Source organism: Chrysemys picta, chromosome 1 (assembly GCF_011386835.1).
Source record: "Chrysemys picta bellii isolate R12L10 chromosome 1, ASM1138683v2, whole genome shotgun sequence".
Classification (NCBI taxonomy): Eukaryota; Metazoa; Chordata; order Testudines; family Emydidae; genus Chrysemys; species Chrysemys picta.
The window spans coordinates 336,160,356-336,180,554 of record NC_088791.1 but is presented as its reverse complement, the minus strand read 5'-3'; the positions used below and the strand labels follow the sequence as shown (position 1 = coordinate 336,180,554).

Here is a 20,199-nt window from a genome sequence, read left to right as displayed (position 1 = left end):
ATCTTAACAATAGGCAGTGGTACCAGCTCCACTTTTAATCCCTTAGCCACACTGTTGTAGGGCCAAGGAACATCCCTGAATAACATCTTGAGGTAGACCTCAGTTACCATGATAACTCGGAAATTCCTGCACAGCAAGTTGGATGACAGTTTACTAGCAAAAAGTCATTCAGACACAGGATTTGAATAGAAATTTAATGCTGGAAAAGTTAGACATGTGCCAGGAGAAGACAAGAGCATGTGCCTTTTTTCATCATTTCCTCTAGTTTTTGTAGACTGTTACCTAATTTCCAACAACAATTGGCAAGTCTAATGAGTGCAATGCCTCTAGAGGCTTCACACCGTTAATGCCAACAGTTTCAGATACATGCTGTATGCTAACATACTATTATTTGGTACATTTTTAAGTCTTCTGTGAGGAATTTTTTCTTCACACTTTGAATTGTTCATTCTCTGGTTTGTATAATTCAGAAATCTGCTAACATTAGAGTAGCAGGGCTGTCTGAAATATAAGAAATGTCAGCTCCAAACAGAATACTGCCTGTCTTATTTCCCCCCTGCAACTGAACTACTGAGAAAAGCTATGTAAATGGCATTAAAGGAGGGACTTGATTGCTTATTCCTTTCAAAATGTTCTTCAGAAAGGATGACAGCAAAGAAATATAGGGAGGTTGAAGCCAAAATGTGCAATGAAACAAAAAGAAATCCTGAAATTTGAAGCATTTTTTGAAACCCTTCAGCAACATGGTGTCTCTGGTGTCTTTATGCAACAGGAACAAAAAAAAAATACCACCAAGAAAACAAAAAACAAATCACTGATAGAGGAGAACATGCATCTTGAACATCCCACAGAGCTGCTAACTGTTTGCTCTTTGGGGAGGAACAAAACCTTAATTATTAGAACTGTTTTGAAAACAACATTTCCTTCCACCCACCACAACACACACACACACACACACACACACACACACACACACACACACACACAGAAGTAGTGAAATTTTAGAGGAGTTTAATCAGCACATGTTCTGTATATCACAGACAGATTAGGAGCCTACAAAATCCAGAAGTAACTTTTTTTTTTTTTTTTTTTTTTGCTGTAACAAGAACCCCAACAGATCTTGCTCAGACAGGCTCTAATCATATGAATTCAGCTACAAAAAAGGAATGAAACTAAGCAAGAGACAGATCGATTTCCCCCCCACCCTCAGTGTAGACCAGGTCTCTAAGTTATGCAACTTCAGCTACGTGAATAACGTAGCTGAAGTCGACGTACTTAGACCTACTCACCGCTGTGTCTTCACTGCAGTGAGTCAACTGCTGCCGCTCCCCCGTCGATTCCGCCTATGCCTCTCGCAGCGATAGAGTACAGAAGTCAACGGGAGAGCACTCGGGGATCAATTTATCATGTCTAGACTAGACGCGATAAATCGACCCCTGCTGAATCGATCGCTGCCCGCCGATCTGGCGGGTAGCGTAGACCTCCCCAGAGTCTGATCTCAATTGCAGCAGTGTAAATCTAGTTACTTCTCTTGATTCACTCCAGATTTACACCTGTTTTACTGAGTTCAAATTATAGAGCACTATGTCCAAGTAAAATTCAAAACCTCTCCAGAAACAGAAGGCTTCTCATAAACAAGCCTTAAAAACAAAAGATTACCATGTAATTTGACCAAGATATCGTATTACTTGCATGTAAGTTGATCAATTTATTGCATGCCCTTTGGCAACCAAGAAGCTTGATTGTTTTGTTTTACCATATCATTGACATGCAAATCAAACTTCAAAATATGTGTTTCTACAAGGGGCCACTGAAGTTGAGCCCCACGCAATAACGGTTAAGGGAAGAAGAAGAAAAAATAGGGGATACATTTCTGGTTCATTGAGTTTAAATGATTCCACCAGCAATATTTTGGGGGAACGTAATAAAGAATGATCATAAAATGGGTACACCTCACCAAGGCTTTGACATGCGGACACTTACTATACTACCATTAGTTTGCCTAACTACATCTCTGTGTCTCAGTAATTTGTCCGTGTAGGCTGTAAAGGCAGGGACATTTTATTTTAATACACAAATACATGCTTCTCTGATCTTCTCACAAGTGTGGCTACGGTCTGGAGATACAAGTCAAACCAATTGTTAAAAAGAGCAAGTATTGAAATACTTCAATCATTTTTTCAGAACAGAACATTAATTAAACTTTCATCAGTTTTAAAGAGACGCGTGTGTCTTCACTTCTTGAATGTTATGTGTGTAATGGCTCTTCGTTGTGCTCAGTCACATCATGATCACCATTTAACCTCATTCCTTTGTAAACTGCTTTGAGAAATGCTTTGAGTGCTGAACAAGTGCTATAGAACACTTTCTGCCACTACCTGCTCCAGAAGTAGTTCGTACCTTTTCATGAGAGCGACACAGGGGGTATTGACTATTGCAAAGAAGGCGAGTGTAATGGGTAGAGGTGGCGGCTCAGACTGGGGACTCTTAGGTTCTCTCCCCAATTCTCCCAATTAATTACTGCATGACCTTCAGAAATTCGTAACTAGGGCCCTACCAAATTCACGGCCATGAAAAATGTGTCATGGACCATGAAAGCTGGTCTCCTCTCTGTGAAATGTGATCTTGTGTGTGCTTTTACCCTATACTATACAGTTTTCATGGGGAAGACCAGCATTTCTCAAATTGGGGGGTTCTGACCCAAAAGGGATCTGCAGGGGGATCACAAGGTTATTTTAGGGGGTCAGGGTATCACCACCCTTACTTCTGCGCTGCCTTCAGAGCTGGGCGGCTGGAGAGTGGCGACTGTTTGCCAAGCGCCCAGCTGTGAAGGCAGCGCCCCACCAGCAGCAGCACAGAAGTCAACGTGGCAATACCATACCATGCCACCCTTACTTCTGCGCTGCTGCCTTCAGAGCTGGGTAGTCGGAGAGTGGCAGCAGCTGACTGAGGGCCCAGCTCTGCAGGCAACAGCGCAGAAGTAAGGGTGGCAATACCATACCACGCCAGCCTTACTTCTGCATTGCTGCTGGCAGCAGCTCTGTTTTCAGAGCTGGGCTCCCGGCCAGCAGCCGCCGCTCTCCAGCTTCCCTGCAGCCCCCCCACCACAATAACCTTGCAGCACCCCCACAACTCCTTTTTGAATCAGGACCCTTACAATTACATCGTGAAATTTCAGATTTTTTCGTCCCATCCTCCCCCTACTGATTCTCATCTTCACTCATTGGGTAATGTCTAAAATTTAGATGACCTACCTAATCTGTGGTGTTTTATGTCCTTTTGATAACTACCCCCCCCCCCGTCTCCCCTCCCAAAAAGAAAAGAAAAAACCCCAAACAAACAGGGCATTATAAAATAATCCACACCAGGGATTCTAGTCTTGTTAGCCAACGGACCCCATTAAAGGAAAAAGATGTGGGAAAAGTTAGGTAATGGGATGAAGGGTGGACCTGTCCCCACCCTGTTCAGTTCCTTTTCTTCCTTCACTGCCCCACAGATCCTAACCCTGCTCCCAAGACCGAGAGGGATACTGCTCTCTCAGAGGCAGGGGATACCTCTCTCCACCTGGCCTTTTCTACTTAGGTCCCAATTAGGCCCTAAGACCTAAGTGTTTATAAAGTGCTTTGAGATCCTCAGGTGAAAGCTGCTATGGAAATGGCAAATACTAAGGTTTACTGTTCTTTCTGTTGGAATTAATGGCTTTAGATACCTAACCTAGTAAATGACCATATGTGTGAAGTTAGCCCATGCCACTTCTGCAGGGCCGGCTCCAGTGGTTTTGCCGCCCCAAGCGGCCAAAAAAATAAAAAGCCGCGATTGGCGGCAGCTCTACCGCCGCCTCTTCATTTTTCAGTGGCAATTCAGAGGCAGGTCCTTCCCTCCGAGAGGGACTGAGGGACCCGCCACCAAAGAGCCGGACGTGCCACCCCTTTCCGTTGGCCGCCCCAAACACCTGCTTGCTGTGCTGGTGCCTGGAGCTGGCCCTGCACTTCTGCAGGGAAAAAATAGGAATAAAAATTGGTAAAGTTAAATGCAATTTTACTTAAACCGCGCAAATCCCAGGGGCAAAAAAAAAAATCTTCAAGGGATCATGTGGAATAGTTTTTTTCCTTGTGAAAAAGGAGTTCATTTATACTGTAGCCAGATGCAGGTTCAGTTTTGCTTCAATGGCTGTTGTCTCATCTTTGACGAATGCAAGAAGCACACACCAAAGTTGACATTGTAAGGTTGAAGTTACTAAGCGTAAAACAGAACGATGACATTGGAACAAATATTGTTCCTGTTTCGCATCAGAGGAGAGAAGGTGTAAAACACAAAAGGCTACATTTCACTGAGTGTCTGACATTTTGTTCCTTGGGGACACTGGCATCACTAGTGACAGCACAATGACCTTGTAGATGAGTGGTTGGGAGGACTGTGGTGTCAAAGTGTCAAGCTTTAAAATGCAATTATACGTCAGCTACATTTGCATGCATTCATGTAGCTTGTTTCATCAGTGTTTACATTAATTGTATCCATGAGCTACCCTATCAATTCCCCCCCCCACTCAAAAAGAGCAAAATTAAGAGAGTCATTACTATACAGTGAAAGGAAGTAGTAGGATTCTGCAACTGTACAGCTCTGAATCAGTTCCAGGCCACTTAATTAACATCTTTGTCATTTTTATCAATGCCAGCCTCTGTGCAGGCTTTTATTTATTAGCATCATGTTTGTTTCAATATCTATGTGTGTGTTAAACTGTGTCAGTCACACAAAAGAGCATGTGGCAAAGTATAGCAGCAACATGAGAAGGATTTCAGCTAATGGCAGCCTAGGGAAATTGAACGTTAACTTCCTTCACAAACACTTGTAGAAGGCTCGGCCATGGTCTGCCCAGGGGCTGGTGATTTGCCTCCGTTTTCATCAGGTGCCCAATTTGAGACACCTGAAAGGGCCCTTATTTTCAGAAAGGGTTGAGCACCCTTTGAAAAACATGCTGCTTTAAGGTGTTTCATGTTGGACACCCAGAAATTAAGGCATCCAAAATCATGTGACTTTTGAAAATACGGGGCATAGTGAGCTTTATCTGCACGACCAAAAGGGCAGCTGCCCTGGAGCAGATGGATTTGCCAACAGAAGTGTTGGTGTCATTAGGCATAACCCTAGGTAACTCGGGAGGGTGGAAGACCACGAGTGTCGATGAAGCCTTCCTGCACTAGGCCTAAATGAACCAAAGTTCCTCCATGTTTAAACTCTAATCGACCTCAAAAGCCAGATGCAGAAATTGGAATGTGTAACAGGCAGTTATCAGGTGCAGCACCGCTCATACCAGTACCAAGCGGTAATAATGAGGCATGCATACTTCTGGCTGAGAGGCAAGATAACAAATCAAAGGAAAGGGACAAGATAATAATTCAAAGAAAAGTTACTAACAAGCTGGACTTATAGCCGCCAAGATGATTTAACTACTTAAATGTAATTGCTACTTGCTTAATGTAACTATTATAGGAGGAGGGAGGAGGAAAGCGGGAGAGAGGGAAGAGCTTAGCTGCAAAATGTATAAAAAGAGAAAAGCTGCTTATGATGGTGTGCTTGATCTGAGATGTGCCAGTCTCCTTGCACCACTTTGAGATCTCAAATAAACTTTGATTGCTTCTCCACCCTGGTGTGTTCATTGGCGCGGAGCACACCGGGCAACGAACCCCGCTGTTGCTTTCCTCAGGCACTCTGTGCCGGCAACAGAAGCATGTGTGAAAGTTGAAAGTAGGGCTGGTCAAAACATGTAAATCAAAACCTGTTTTTCAACAGAAAACTGGGTTTTTGACAAAAAGTTTCTGATGAGAATGTCTGTGTGACAGGGCATGCCTGACGTACCACTCCCCCCACCCCACCACACACAGACAGCTTGAGACCTTCTTGCTTGTAAACACCATCATGTACTTTATTTATAATGTCTCAATCCCTCCACCAACACACAGCGGTACAGCCACACCTCTGCACTGTTTCCTAGCTTTCTGGGCGCTTCTCCCAGGGAGTGGTGGGTTATTTCCTAACCCGTCTGGCCTAGTAATCAGGCACACTGATCAATTAGGCCTTCTTGGGAGGCGTGGGGGTGGGGAGGGGGGCTAATCGGTACTAATAATGACCAGAGTGCTGGCTAAAGCCAGCTCTCAGCATTCTGTCAGAGCCTGGTTTCCATGGAAAATTTCAACTTCTCATCAAATTAACGGCAGACAGCTCAACTGAAACCTGCAAATTTTTGATTTTCAGCTTCTTGAAGAAAAGTTGAAATTTTCTGCAGAAATTTTCAAGGAAAAATCTATTTTTTCCCTGTTTTCATTGACGTTTTCTATGGAAAAAAGATGTAAGGAGATGTGAGCAGGTCTAGTTGAGGATGATGATAAAGGAACTAGGAGCAATTATTAATTTTAATAATAATCCAAAGTCCACCTCTTTCTACAGGTTGGTCTTCATGACAGATTTCAAAAAATAGTTGTCAGTGGGAAATCATCATCCAGTGAGTGTTTCTAGTGGGGTTTCACAGGGCTGGGTACTAGGCCTTGCACTGTTCATTATTTTTATCAATGATCTGATGGAATTAGGGATCACATTGGTAAAAGAGCCCCATTCCAACAAAATGTTGAAAATAAAGCCAAATACAAGTCACACAATTAGGAACAAAGATTGTAGGCTACACCTACAAAATGGGAATTGTATTCTGCAAAGCACTGACTCTGAAAAGGATTTAAGGGTTCAGGTGGAACAAGCAACTCAACCCAAACCCTCAGTGTGATGCTGAGGCAAGAAAGACAAATGTGATCCTTGGATGTATACACACACAAGAGAGGAGCAGGAGGGAGGTGATTTTTACCTCTATATATGGCACTGGTGAGATTCATACTAGAATACTGCATACAGTTCTGGTGCCCACATTTTAAAAGTGATGTTGAAAAGTTGGAGAGGGTGCAGAAAAGGAGCATTAAAATGATTTAAGGGCTGAGTTAATGCCCTACAGTGAGAGACTTAAAGAGCTTATCAAAATGAATCTCAGGAAATTATTTGATGATGGCATATGTAATACATTTATGAGAGAAAATCCCAGGTACTAAGAAGCAGAGAAAGGCACAACAAGAATCAATGACTGGAAGCTGAAGCCAGACAAATTCAAATTAGAAATAACGTCCAAATTTTAAACACTGAGGGTGATTCATGGCTGCCACAAACTTCCAAGGGAGGTGATGGATACTTCATCTCTTGATGTCTTCAGATCAAGACTGGATGCCTTGCTGGGAGATATGCTTTAGCCAAACTCAAGTTACTGGGCTCAATGCAGTGGCAACTGAGTGAAATTCCATGGCCTGTGATATACAGGAGGTTAGATTAGATAGTCTAATGGTCCCTTCTGGTCTTAAAAACAAAACAAAAATCTATGAATTACTACATAGTATCTTTATTCCACCCAAACAGCTCTCCTCATTGCTCCTTAGGACTCTCCCCCCTACTGCTTTTGTGCCTTCTTTGATGCTGTTCCTTGTGCTTGCATCATGTTCCTAGTGATCACAATGATCAACCCTTAGTATCTGATCCAGTCATTACACGCAAAGCCTTCCCTCTAACACTCTCTAATAAACAGCTTGTTATGTGAAGGAATCCACCTGCGGGGCCATGTAGCTACTGTTAATTTTTTTCTCATTCTAGAGGAGGTGTGGTGATGGCTGCTCTTGAAAAACAAACAAACCTTAAAATAGTTTCTATATTGGTCTGTGCTTTTGGCTTGTAAATTCTTGTGTGTTCCTAAGTTAGAACATAAGAACGGTCATGCCGGGTCAGACCCATGGTCCATCTAGTCCAGTATCCAGTCTTCCGAAAGTGGCCAATGCCAGGTGCTTCAAAGGGAATGAACAGAACAGTTAATCATCATGTGATCCATCCCCTGTCGCCCATTCCCAGCTTCTGGCAAACAGAGGCTAGAGGCAGCATCCCTGCCCATCCTGACTAATAGCCATTGATGGTCCTATCCTCCATGAACTTATCTAGTTCTTCTTTGAACCCTGTTATAATCTTGGACTTCACAACATCCTCTGGCAAAGAGTTCTACAGATTGACTGTGTTGTACGAAAAAATACTTCCTTTCATTTGTTTTAAACCTGCAGCCTATTTCATTTGGTGACCCCGAGTTCTTGTGTTATAAGAAGGAGTAAATAACACTTCCATATTTACTTCCTCCACACCAGTCATGATTTTATAGACCTCTATCATATCCCCCCTTACTCGTCTCTTTCCGAAGCTGAAAAGTCGGTCTTATTAATCTCTCCTCAGAACATACCATCGCTTGTAGAGAGCCCTGTACAACTATAGAAGTATAATCCCATGAGGCTAACCAAGAACTAAGCCACGGGAGGTTTATCATACCTTAGCACAGCAATTTGTTTTCATATGCTTAATTGACATGTTTAATTGGTATTAACGAGTGTTTGACTGGATCAACAGTACACAAATTATCACTAATTAATTCTTCCGCTTATAGCTTGCTAGAAAACTCTGTCCTCCCAGCTGAGGAACTAGACAGGAGTCCAGACATTAAGCATTACTTGCCTGGATTATTGTACTTCATTGTAGTTGGGTCTGAATGTGAATTCAATGTAGAGTTTCCATCTCCCTGAGAATGCAGAGTCCCACAACACATCCCTCCTTTGTTCCAGTCCCTCCCATCCAGGGCACTCTCACTGTTAGTACAAAGCCTTGGTCCTGATTTTCACAGCCATGAGTGTGTCAGCAATAGAGCTGTGAAATTTTTTTTCACCTAATAGTTTATTTGCTGAAAAATGCAGTTTTCCTCAACCTGAAGCTATTCACAAATTCACATAGTGTCAACGGAATAGTTTTGACAGAACCAAAACAAACAAACAAACAAAAACAAAATCCAAAACATTTTAGTAATATCAAAATGAAACATTTTTACCTGATTCCCCTCCCCTTTTTTCCCCAATGTCAGGCATTTTGACAAAAGCAAAGGGGAGGGGGCTAGAGACCCAAAACAGAGTGGGTAGGGGTTCACCCTCCCTTATAACCGTTAGCCCAACATATGGGAGATCCAGATTCAATTCCACCCCCACCCCCTCCATGCCTGATGTGGGAGAACTGATGTGATCAAGGGTCCTCCCATTGCAGAAAGCACCCTAGCCACTAGGCTGTGGGATATTCTGGGGTGGGGATCTCCCAACCTCTCCTGTCAAAGGTATTCTGGTTTAATTATTTAGACAAATAAGCCTTAGAGCAGAAACTGGCATGTGGGTCTCTCACATCCTAGCTGAGTGCCCTAAACACCAGGCTATAGAGTCATTCTCACTTTCTTTCCCTAGCCCAATGGCTAGTCATTGTGTTCATGAATGGTTATGAATTGCCACTATGAATGAGAACTCTCCACACCAGAATATCCCATAGCCCAGTGGTTAGGGCATGCTTCTGTTCTGTGGAAGAGCCACATTCAAATCTCTTCTCCACATCAAGCAGGGAGGGAAATGAGGAACGTGGGGAACTCCCCGCATGCTGTGAATCTCATCCTTCTTTACTTTTGTCAAAGTGCACAAAGTCAAAACAAAACAGAAATTCATATGGTGTAAAAACAAAAAAGTGCTTCATTTTGACATTAGTCAAAATTTAACTTTTTGGTTTGCCAAAAATGTCAAACATTTCATTTTTGGTTCAACCTGAAAAAATAAGACTTTTCTTCAACTTTTCAGATTTGTCAGTAAACAAAACAAAACAAAAAAATCCATGATATGCCTGCCTTTAGTCAGCACCTAGCTACATCACCACCCGCATCTCCATTCACAACCCCCAAAGACAGTTGCGATCTTCACGGGCAATGCAATTTACAAACCCAGGACTGAGGGCATAAACACAAGAGTTAAGCATTCTTGGCCAAAAGGATTTGGCTGAGGGACCAGGTTCCCCAGGAGAGCAGACTAACCTAGACTGCCTGCTCGTAGGATGCGCTGCAAGATTCTCCTCATCAGCAAAGCCTCTCAGCAATAACTGGTATGGTGGAGTTTATAATAAAAATATTGCCCTACCTCTATGCAGGAAAAGGGAAAAAGTAGAACATGCCTTAAAAAAGATGTCACCATGTAAGTTTAATTTACCTATTAAGTACTTTGATACCACAACAATGAGCACTACAGAAAACCCGCCCTTGACAGAACAGGCTTTGATTTGGGATTTTTGTTGTATTACACTTCTGTATCTTGCAGGATCTCTCCGCCGTCTGGAATCCATCTTTGTAACTGGCTGCATATTACACAGGTAACCCTAGTATCCTGCTATCTAATACAGAGCCTGAGCATAACCATGCCCATGCTCCCTCACAGGAGAGGGTGAAAGGTGCCCATCCAGGCGAGGAAAAGGGGATGTACAAGCACAGGGTGGCATGGATCTGCCACCTGGCCGCTACTTCTCCTGCCATGCAGGCGGATGACACATGGGGAAGCAGGGGGAAGGCATAGCAGCTCTTGAGTCCACCACCCAGTGCACTGGTCAGCACATTCGAGCTGGCATGGCAGGGTGCAGCAAGGACTCGCCTGTGATCTTCCAAGTCCCAATTCAGTCCCTGGTGTGCTGTGCTCATTGGGCATCACAACTACATGCTGCACTCTTCTCCAACCATGTCTATTAGAAACATATTTCAGTATCCAGATACAGAATCAAGAATAAGGACAAACCCTGTAGAAACAACAACACATTGGGGCATACGCAGAAAATGTCAGGTCAGTGCAAAAAGTACAACAGTCACTTATGAGGGCAGTACCAGTGGCGTTCAGATTGATCAGCATGCAGATAACAACCTGGGTCCACTGAGAATGTTATACCATCCCTACCACTGTCTACTCTAAAAGACAACAAACTGTCAGGATTTCTTCACAAATGGAGGGAACCAAGCTTAAAATGAAGCAGAAATCTGAAACTGACTCCAGTGATTACAGGACTCTCTTTGGATCATGGGGTTCATCATCTTGACACAAAGAAAGAATGGAAGATACTCGTATCCTTACTTTTAATGTACTGCTAAAATATGGAAAGAAATCCAGAGGGGAACTCGGGATTTTTTTTGTAAGAGTGCAGTAGAGAGAAGCTAGTAAAAGCTGAAAGAAAGTTAACAGGAGGCAGAGTGAACAACGTTATAGGCTTGAAAAAGCAAAAGCCAAAGACAACAATGATGGGAGAGACAGCCTGACTCAAACATCATCTCAGAGATCCATAAGGGCCCTACACTCACCATTCCAGAGCTCATTGTAAGACCCTGGTCCTGCTATGCATGATGCAGAGATGGACCCCTGTGCCCACACACAGCCCAACTGAAATCAGTTGGGCTCCATGTTGGCTCCATCTACAGTAACTCCTCGCTTAACATTGTAGTTATGTTCCTGAAAAATGCGACTTTAAGCGAAACAATGTTAAGCAAATCCAGTTTCCCCATAAGAATTCATGTAAATGGGGGGGTTAGGTTCCACAGAAATTTTTTTCACCAGACAAAAGACTATATTATATAAATATAAAAGTTTTAGTATAAGTTCTAAACAAACAATTTAATACTGTACACAGCAATGATGATTGTGAAGCTTGGTTGAGGTGGTGAAGTCAGAGGGTGGGATATTTCCCAGGGAATGCCTTCCTGCTAAATGATGAACTAGAACTCGGCTAAGCCCTCAAGGGTTAACACACTGTTGTTAATGTAGCCTCACACTCTACAAGGCAGCACGAATGGAGGGAGGGGAGACAGCATGGCAGACAGAGACAGAGACAGAGACACACACCCTGTGTGTGGGAGAGAGAGATGTGCATTTCCCCTTTAAGTACGCTGACCGCACTCTAAGTACATTGCCTTTTTAAGTAGGCCAGGAAGTTGAGACACCAGCTGCTGCCAGCATGCTCCCTCCATCCTGAGCCCTGTCGTGTCCCCCCCTGCTCTCTGGAGATGGGGTAAGCGGGGGACAGTAGCAGGGGGGAGGGAGACACCCTGACATTAGCCCCCTCTTCCCCGCCCCTGCACAGCAAGCAGGAGGCTCCCGGGAGCAGCTCCAAGGCAGAGGGCAGGAGCAGCACATGGCTGTGCGGGGAGGGACAGCTGAACTGCTGGCAATTGATATCCTGCTGGGCGGCTGCTGCACAGGGAACTTAGGGGAGCTGATAGTGGGGCTGCTGATCCACCCTGGTTCCAAGCCCCCACCAGCTAGCTGCAACGGGCTGGTCTTTCTGCAAGCAGTGGACAAAGCAGGCAGCTGCCAAACAACTTTATAAGGGAGCATTGCACAACTTTAAACGAGCATGTTCTCTAATTGATCAGCAACATAACAACGAAACAACGTTAACCGGGACAACTTTAAGTGAGGAATTACTGTACTAGCAAATCTTTGCAGGACTGGGACCTAACATACTGCACAAGTGTAGGGCAAATACTGCCAACCCTTATTACAGAGAACTTACTGCGGTGAGGAGATATTCTAAACTTGGGAGCATTTACTGAATCAGCCCCTTAAAATATTACAATAAAGCATTTTGCTGAACTATCCTTTATATGTAAAAATTGATTAATTCCTTCCAAAAAGCACACTGAAGTGTTAGAAGGTCTGATACATACAGCAGTTACCTACTTCTGTCATTCACTGCTCCATACACCTGAGATTTACAATGCAAAGTTTGTAACTGCGACTTATTTATGCTGTGTGTGCTTATCTGTTGGATTGAGAAACCTTGGAGGTTTCTGCCTGAGAAGGACACAGAGTAATGCAGACACATATTTCAGCACCTGTAAAATAGATTTTCGGTTACCACAGATACATGCATTCATCTCCCAAGGTCTCTGTATGGAATGCTCCTCCCCATAAATAAGGGAAAATGGTAAATTCCTGAGAACCACGGTGTGCCATAAGAAAATAGCAACACTGCTGCATACCCTGGACACAGGCTGAAGCTCAGTAGGTTTGGTAAGTAACATGAGCACACATGCATCATGAAATAAAAATACTGCTAGTGTTATCAATGCTGTGCTGACGCAATTTGTACCTTAGAATAGTGTTGTCAGTAGCTAGCAGTGTGGTGCTCTGCTCTTGTTTGATGATGATAACAGTCGGCTGCGTGCGTGTTCCCTCTGTGTGCTGCCCCAGTTCTGCACAGATAGCTGACACAGCAGACCCCGAGAGAACCCCCAGTGACCACAGACTCTAGTAAGGTACGAAGGAACCCGAGCCAGGTTTATTGTCAAACAAAGCACAGTAATAGTTTCCTATAGACTCTACAGGACATACTACGAATATGTGCCCCCTGGCAATGGACACAGTTCAGTCAGTGGCGGGACTTTCCATTGCCCCCTAGGCTGGCCAAAGATACGCACTCCGGGACCTACTTTTATACAGTTACAGGACAAATTACTTATCCCTCCTGACGTATTGAGGTACAGCCTCTTGGCTCATTAGGGTGCTGTCTCCCCTTTGATCATGTTGTTCCAGACATACAGATCTATCCATCATGCTGTCCTGTCTTTAAGATGCACATGCCTGTTCCTTGTTATGTCTATGGAGTGTCCTTGTATCGGGCTGTCCAGGTGCCATCTTGGTATAAGTTCCTCTTATTAGCCCTTATATGTTAAGCACCTGCTTCTAACAATCTTCTTCTCGTCAACTTCTGTGAGCGGGGCCTGCCTCTGGCTCACAGCCCAGCTTTTGCTTAGCAGTGCCTGGAAGTACTTTGGTTCAGGCTTCAGGCCTCAGACTAGGCCTCTGACAAAAATTTATATTTCAGGGCCGCATCTTACTACAAATAGCGCGATCTGTTTTGCTCTGCCTCTCCGAAGGCCTAAGAGAATAGAATCTATATGCTGTGGTCACAAACACTGCACCTTTGCTTATAAAGATTCCTCTCAGATCATTTTCCCTAGCAAGGGTAAATTTGTAATGAATTAAACAGGCTTTTAGCCTTGTTCTCACTTAATCCTTCTGACTTAAAGGAGGAACCTTAAAGTTAAAGGAAGTGTTTACTGTTCCATAACTTTTATTTGCCATTCACATATTTTTAAAGTTGATTAGTGATTAATAGTAATTGATATTCCTATATTATCACTGAGTTAGGGCACGTCTATACTAGGGGAGAGGAGTATTCTTAACATGTGTTGGTTTACACATGTTAACCCATGTTAAAATTCTGGTGTAGACAAGGCAGTTGTTTTAACATTCGTTAGCTGATCAAGGTAAACCCTAGCAGGGAGGTTCATCTCAACCAGCTAACCTGTTAAAACTACTACCCCAGCCTTATGTAAAACACACACATTTTTCCCTACTGAAGAATAGGCTTTCCTTGCAAGGAAAGAGTTCTTTCCTAAATGCCATGTGATCATTACAGAGGCTGTGTCAGACTATGCACTAACCGATGTTGGGACAGTATGGAGCCATGCTGTCTCAGGGGCACAGTCCTTCCCCTTGCTACCTGGTATGCCCAGAGCCTATTCACTCCACCACACCTAACAATTTTGGAAAAGGGGTGGGTGGAATCATGGCCCCATATACTTTCCTCCTTGTTTGGGATGATTTGCACAGGGAGGGAGCAGTCCCTCCTAGTGGAAATCAGGACTCTGGCAATTGCAAGTCAAGGGAGAAGGCTCCTTGTACCTTCCGCTACACCTATGCTAGGGTCAGAGTCACTCTATCCCTCAGTAATGATGTTATCCAATCCTGTATTGCCCTTCTATGGCATGGACAGGCATATGCAGAGCCAGTGTGCACAGAGGTTCTTTCAAACTTGCCACAGAGAGACCTGGAAAGGGCCATTAGAGCAAGCACTAGTGCATTTGCACTAACGTGGAGTGTGTGGGGGGATAGAATATGGGAATGCTGTGGCTGCTATTTCAGTCCATGGGCTAGAATAATAGTGGTAATAGTATCTGCCCGGGTCAGGAGAAGAAAATCTTATCTGCCATTCACCTCCCTCACACAAAACCAGAATATTTTAGCTCTGTGAAGGGGTAGCTGAACTTCACACTCTTCCAGCAAGGGCAAGTATTCATCTGATCCTCACTGTGCTATGTAGTTTTCATTAATGGAAGCTAAGACTTTGATTAAACCATCAAGCGTTCTATTAAAAGGCTGACTTTTCTACAGAAAAAAGCCCAAATTAATTAGTGTGGGTTTTTTTGTTTATTACCCATTTAAACAAGAAATCAGGAAGGCAGGTTATATTACCACACAGCACAATTTAGTTAGAAACATTCACAGTCAGTTACAGAAATGACAGAATCAATTTAGGCAAGAACTTCCCTTTGCATTATTCAAGTAAGATGTTATATCTTTAAAGTTCCCTCCCCAGACACAGAAATTTCACAAATAATGGGTTCCTTCTCCTGTAGGCCATCTTGATCCTACAGTAAAATCACAATAAACTCTCCGGGGGAAAACAAAATAAAACAAACCATGGGGGATGTAAGCAGAGAATTACAGGATCAACAGAAAAAGCAACTTGGTTGTGGGGAGAACTATCTGGCAACACCCAAAACTGAAAATAACTGCTATAGTCAAATTAGCTATTCAACCCTGAAGTGAAGGGAGACAACCATTATTGACTGGTGAGAACTGTGTCTACTTACACAAAGACTGCAGTGGCTTATAGACAATTCAAAATCGTTCAGTTTGGGAAGTTTTAGTTCAAATGTTATCCAAATAAATACACATATTTGATCCTGAAAAAAATTGTGAAATGTTCCTGTTTTGTTTTGATCAGGTCTGCTGGTGAGACTTGAAGCTGAAAACCCATGCACAGATTTGAAATTTTCACCCATGGTCCTCAACTAAAATTTATCCCTTTAGTTTTAGATTTGTCTCTTTTCTGGGAAACTAAAAACAACCACCACCTCTTTGCATGTATTTCCTTACAGTGTTTATTCAAGTGAGGAACATCATTCGAATAGGAATAGAGAGAATGATTAAGTTTATTCTTTCAGACCCCAGTTGCATCTTAGACATATAAAATAATACTAAGAAAAAAAACCCAACAACTCAAGGTAGACTCTTCTCCATACATAAAATCCCCATCGTCATGCTCGCTAGAAGCTTTGGGACTAGACGTGATTACAGCTTCATTGGTGTGTTTCTGAAAATCCTTTGTAACAGCATACAGCATTTCTGTACAAAATTCTCAAGTGAATAGCAAAAAGATTATACGAACTTAAAGTCTACAGCAACAATAAGAACAAAAGAGGAACCAACCGATGATGAGATGCAGTGAGGTTATTCAAAGAATATTAGTTTTTAAAAATTATATATGGTAAAAATTACCAAGCAGCAACTGTAATAACAAATTTAAAAAAATACGAAGAAATCAAATACATACCTGGAGGAAATAAATTATTCTGCATAACAGGTAATTCAAAGGACCACCCCTTCAATGGACTTGCTGTATACAGCTTCTTGAATCTTAAAATTGATTTGCGGTCCCGCTCTAAGTATTTCTATATTGCTTAGTTAAATTTCAGTAAGAAAGATTTTAAAAGACAATAAGAACCTACTTGTATCACCACTGTCCTTAATGCATCAATGACACCTTCACATCAGAATCGTTAACAGATTAATCCTGTCTGGAAGACTGTAGTGTCCTGTAATGAAAAATTATGAGCCATATTGAAAAGGATTCCCTCATTTTTAGTTAATAATAGCCTGAGACAGCCAGACTTGCATTCAGAAGTTAATATTCAACCCATGCATCTATCCATCCTACCTAGATATCTATAAGGCATCTATCACACTGATAGCTAGGTATTATCTAATTGTCTAAGAAATTGTCAGATAATTCATATTTTAGTTGGTCTAAAAAAATATTCAACGCTGAATATCACTATTAGACCATAGTTACCATAAAATTCAACTTTCAAGAGCTAAAAGGGAAAGGAAATAACACATTTTAAATAGAACATGGCAAAAAAAGTTGAACAATTTGTTTATAGCCAAACAATGTACATTTGTGTTCACTGACATATTTTGGGAATTCATGTTCAATTCAAATTGTTTTGGTCAAAAACAAGATTCCATACCCTCCTCCCCCAAAATTGAAGCATTTCATTGACATTTTTGGAATGAAGCATTTTAATTTTTAAATTCAAAACCGCTTTGTGTTTCTCATTTTACTTTTTTTTTCCCCATGGTTAAAAAAAAAATCATACAAATAACTCTAAACAAAATGGTTTGTTCAACTCGATTTTTTTTTTGTTTTTGTTTTTTTGTGGCTCACTGAAAGTTTCTGATTTTGGATCAATCCAAAACAAATTCTAGTTCAGTTTGGCCAGCAAATAAAACAAACAAATCAATGATTCACTCAGTTGTAATTTTAAAAAAATTCTAATGACCTGAAATACTTTTTTGATACACAGTTTTACAGTGTTACAGTCTGATGACTTGGCATCTTATTGATTCAGAAGGAATAAGAGCCAAGTTAACTAGTGAAAAATTAGGATTCTTCTCTTGCTAACAGCATATATACAGGTAGTCACCCTTTCTAGCATCAAGAATTCCAAGATATTGAACCTTAACAATTTCACTGGCCCAGAACTAATTATCACCTGACAGACCATGTCTACGCTGTCCCGTAGTTCAGTAGTGCACTCATGGGGTGCAAATAGCAGTTCACACCAATTTGAACATGCTGTACCTCCCTCGTGTGGATGCTACAGGTATGAACCTAAGGGTACCGAGATTAGTGCGAACTCGGGACCTAAGTTCACACCTGCAGCGTCCACACTGGGGAGTTACAGCTCAGCTCTCTGGCGTGTATTGCTCTTCACGTGCCCTGAGTCCATACTGCAGGACAGCATAGACATCTTTCTGAGGGCATATCTACTCTACCGTGCTACATCGGCGCAGCTGGAGTGCATCTGGTGAAGACACGCTATGCCGATGGAGATTAATTACTGCTCTCCCGTCGGCATAATTACTCCACCTCCACGAGAGGCGGAAGCTATGCCAGAGCATCTTTAAGTCAATGTAACTTATGTCGCTCAGGGGGGGTGTCATTTTCATTTTCACACCCCTGAGCGACGTAAGCAACATCACTTTAAGTGGTAGTGTAGACCAGCCCTGAGACTTTCAGAGCAGTCTAGAGGATTTTGCTTCTGATATTTTATTAAAAGTAACAGAAGATATGTGTCTAAATCCTTTTGACAGCTTTGAATGCCTCCGCCTCTGTCCAGATACTTTTATGGTTCTCATCACTGTAGTATTTCTCTGGGTTTTCACTCTCTTTTTTAAAAATGGTGCCTATTTTAGGAGGCACATAGTTCTGCAATTTAGGAGCATAACACCATTACATAGGGGGCATGCACCCTTGCGTAACAGAGTATATGTTGTGTTTCATGCACACACCATATAATTTACACACACACACACACACACACACACACACACACACACACGCATATTTAAGTTGTACGATTAAGAAGGAAAGGATGGTTGTGTGCTAACGCATAGGACAGAGTTTGGAGCCAGGGGGTTAAATCCTATTTGTAATACTGACTTCAAGGCCTTGACCAAACCATTTAGGGTTTGAGTCAAAGCCCATTGAAGTCAAATGAGACTCCTTCTGACTTCAATGTGCATTAGATTGTGCTCTAAGCACTTAAAAGAGGTTTACACAAGTGCATCTACACAGACGTCAGTGGAGTCACTCCTGATTCACTTCGGTGTCAGAGCAGAATCTGGTCCAATGTTTGTTAAAATACTATGAAAAGAACTAAGGGCATCCTAGCTCATAGCCCTGAGTAAAATCCAATATGGCTTTTCTGGAGGTACTGCATCACATTTTTTTCCACACTTACTAGTTTTCCCAGGGTAGTATATTAATGTGTGCAAAGCACTTTAAGGTGCTACGAAAAGCAGAGTATTAATTATCATTATAACAGAGGGCCATAAAAAGCTTGAGGAAACAGTTTTTTAAACAAAATTGGCCACATTTTGAAACAGCAGCTTGCAACTCAAATATTAATTTTTTACAGCTCTTTGAATAGCAAGACAAAGTATGAACTTGGACAGCAAAGCTCTAACTGCCATGCTGCTTACAACTGGATTTCGGGAACGTGTGTAGAATGAAAGCTAGATCCATTGGTTTGCACGTGTGGGAATGAGTGTGACTGGTGTTCCAACTGCTCCAATGGTCTGACATTTTGGAAATAATCTTATTTTCTTTCTTTGTTTGCACCATCATTAGAAATGACTCTAAACAAACTGCTGTGCTTCTTATCACTCACTTTGGTAATTCACTAGCATTTAGAAATATTAAAAATAGTTCCACCCTCAAAGAGTTTTGTTGAATTATGCAAGAGCAAGCCTCATATTTCAGCTTCAATGAGGAAAATGAAAGTGATGTTGGATATTAAGAAAACACATCAGGTTCAGAGGTCTGTAATTAATCTTGTCAGTGCATGCAGCAGGCCAGGCTTGTGTGCATGAACACAGCATCTTGGGACTTCTCTGATTTACTGCATAAGTACCGAGCCAGCTTGGGACGTCTGGGATTTGAACCCATTACAGTGGTTGGACATGGTTTTAGTGAAGTTCCTAGTCATCACATACTATGCCATATACTTAGAAGCATTAAATATTTAACTAACTGGTTCATAAATTTTGTACAGAAAACAGACTGACTGAACGTTTTTATTAAGAGTACAGAAGAAAGAACACAAATTTCTAGGACAGATCTCTAGCCTAGTATAAATGAAAGAACAAAGATTTGAAGGCAGAACTTTTTATAAGTGGTAGAGTTTGTTGTTATGTAATTACATATAGTCAGGTCAATGCATCCGCAAAAGTAATTTATTAAACAATTGCTAATGTTTTTATAACAATTTCAGTAAAAACAATTGGAAATAATTTCCCTTCTAGACCCTGGTAATGTACAAGATCCATTCAGTGGTGACTTGAAACAAAGTAAAATGGTTTATTCTCTTTTGATTGTCCAAAACAAGTGAAATTCAAAAACGAGGAGTTGTTTATGCATGGAGAGCAACCATATAGGGCCTGATCCAAAATCTTTGGGAAGTCAACGAAAGTCCTTCCCTTGACTCCAATGCGCTTTAGATTAAAACTATTATTATTCTCTGCAGAACTGTTTATTATTTTCACACTGCCTGAAGACTTGGCAGCTGCTTTACAGAATAGGTAATTCAACTGAGTGACTCAGGCCTCACACACA

At 42.0% G+C, this 20,199-nt stretch overlaps 1 long non-coding RNA gene across 1 annotated transcript in view; it reads right to left on the bottom strand.

The window, feature by feature from the left end:
• Positions 1–16,521: 16,521 nt before the first annotated feature.
• Positions 16,522–20,199, bottom strand: part of LOC135983512 (uncharacterized) — a 385,110-nt gene continuing 381,432 nt past the window's right edge. The window contains exon 3 of the long non-coding RNA XR_010601187.1: positions 16,522–16,615. This is a non-coding gene — a long non-coding RNA (uncharacterized LOC135983512). The remainder of the gene's footprint in view (positions 16,616–20,199) is intronic.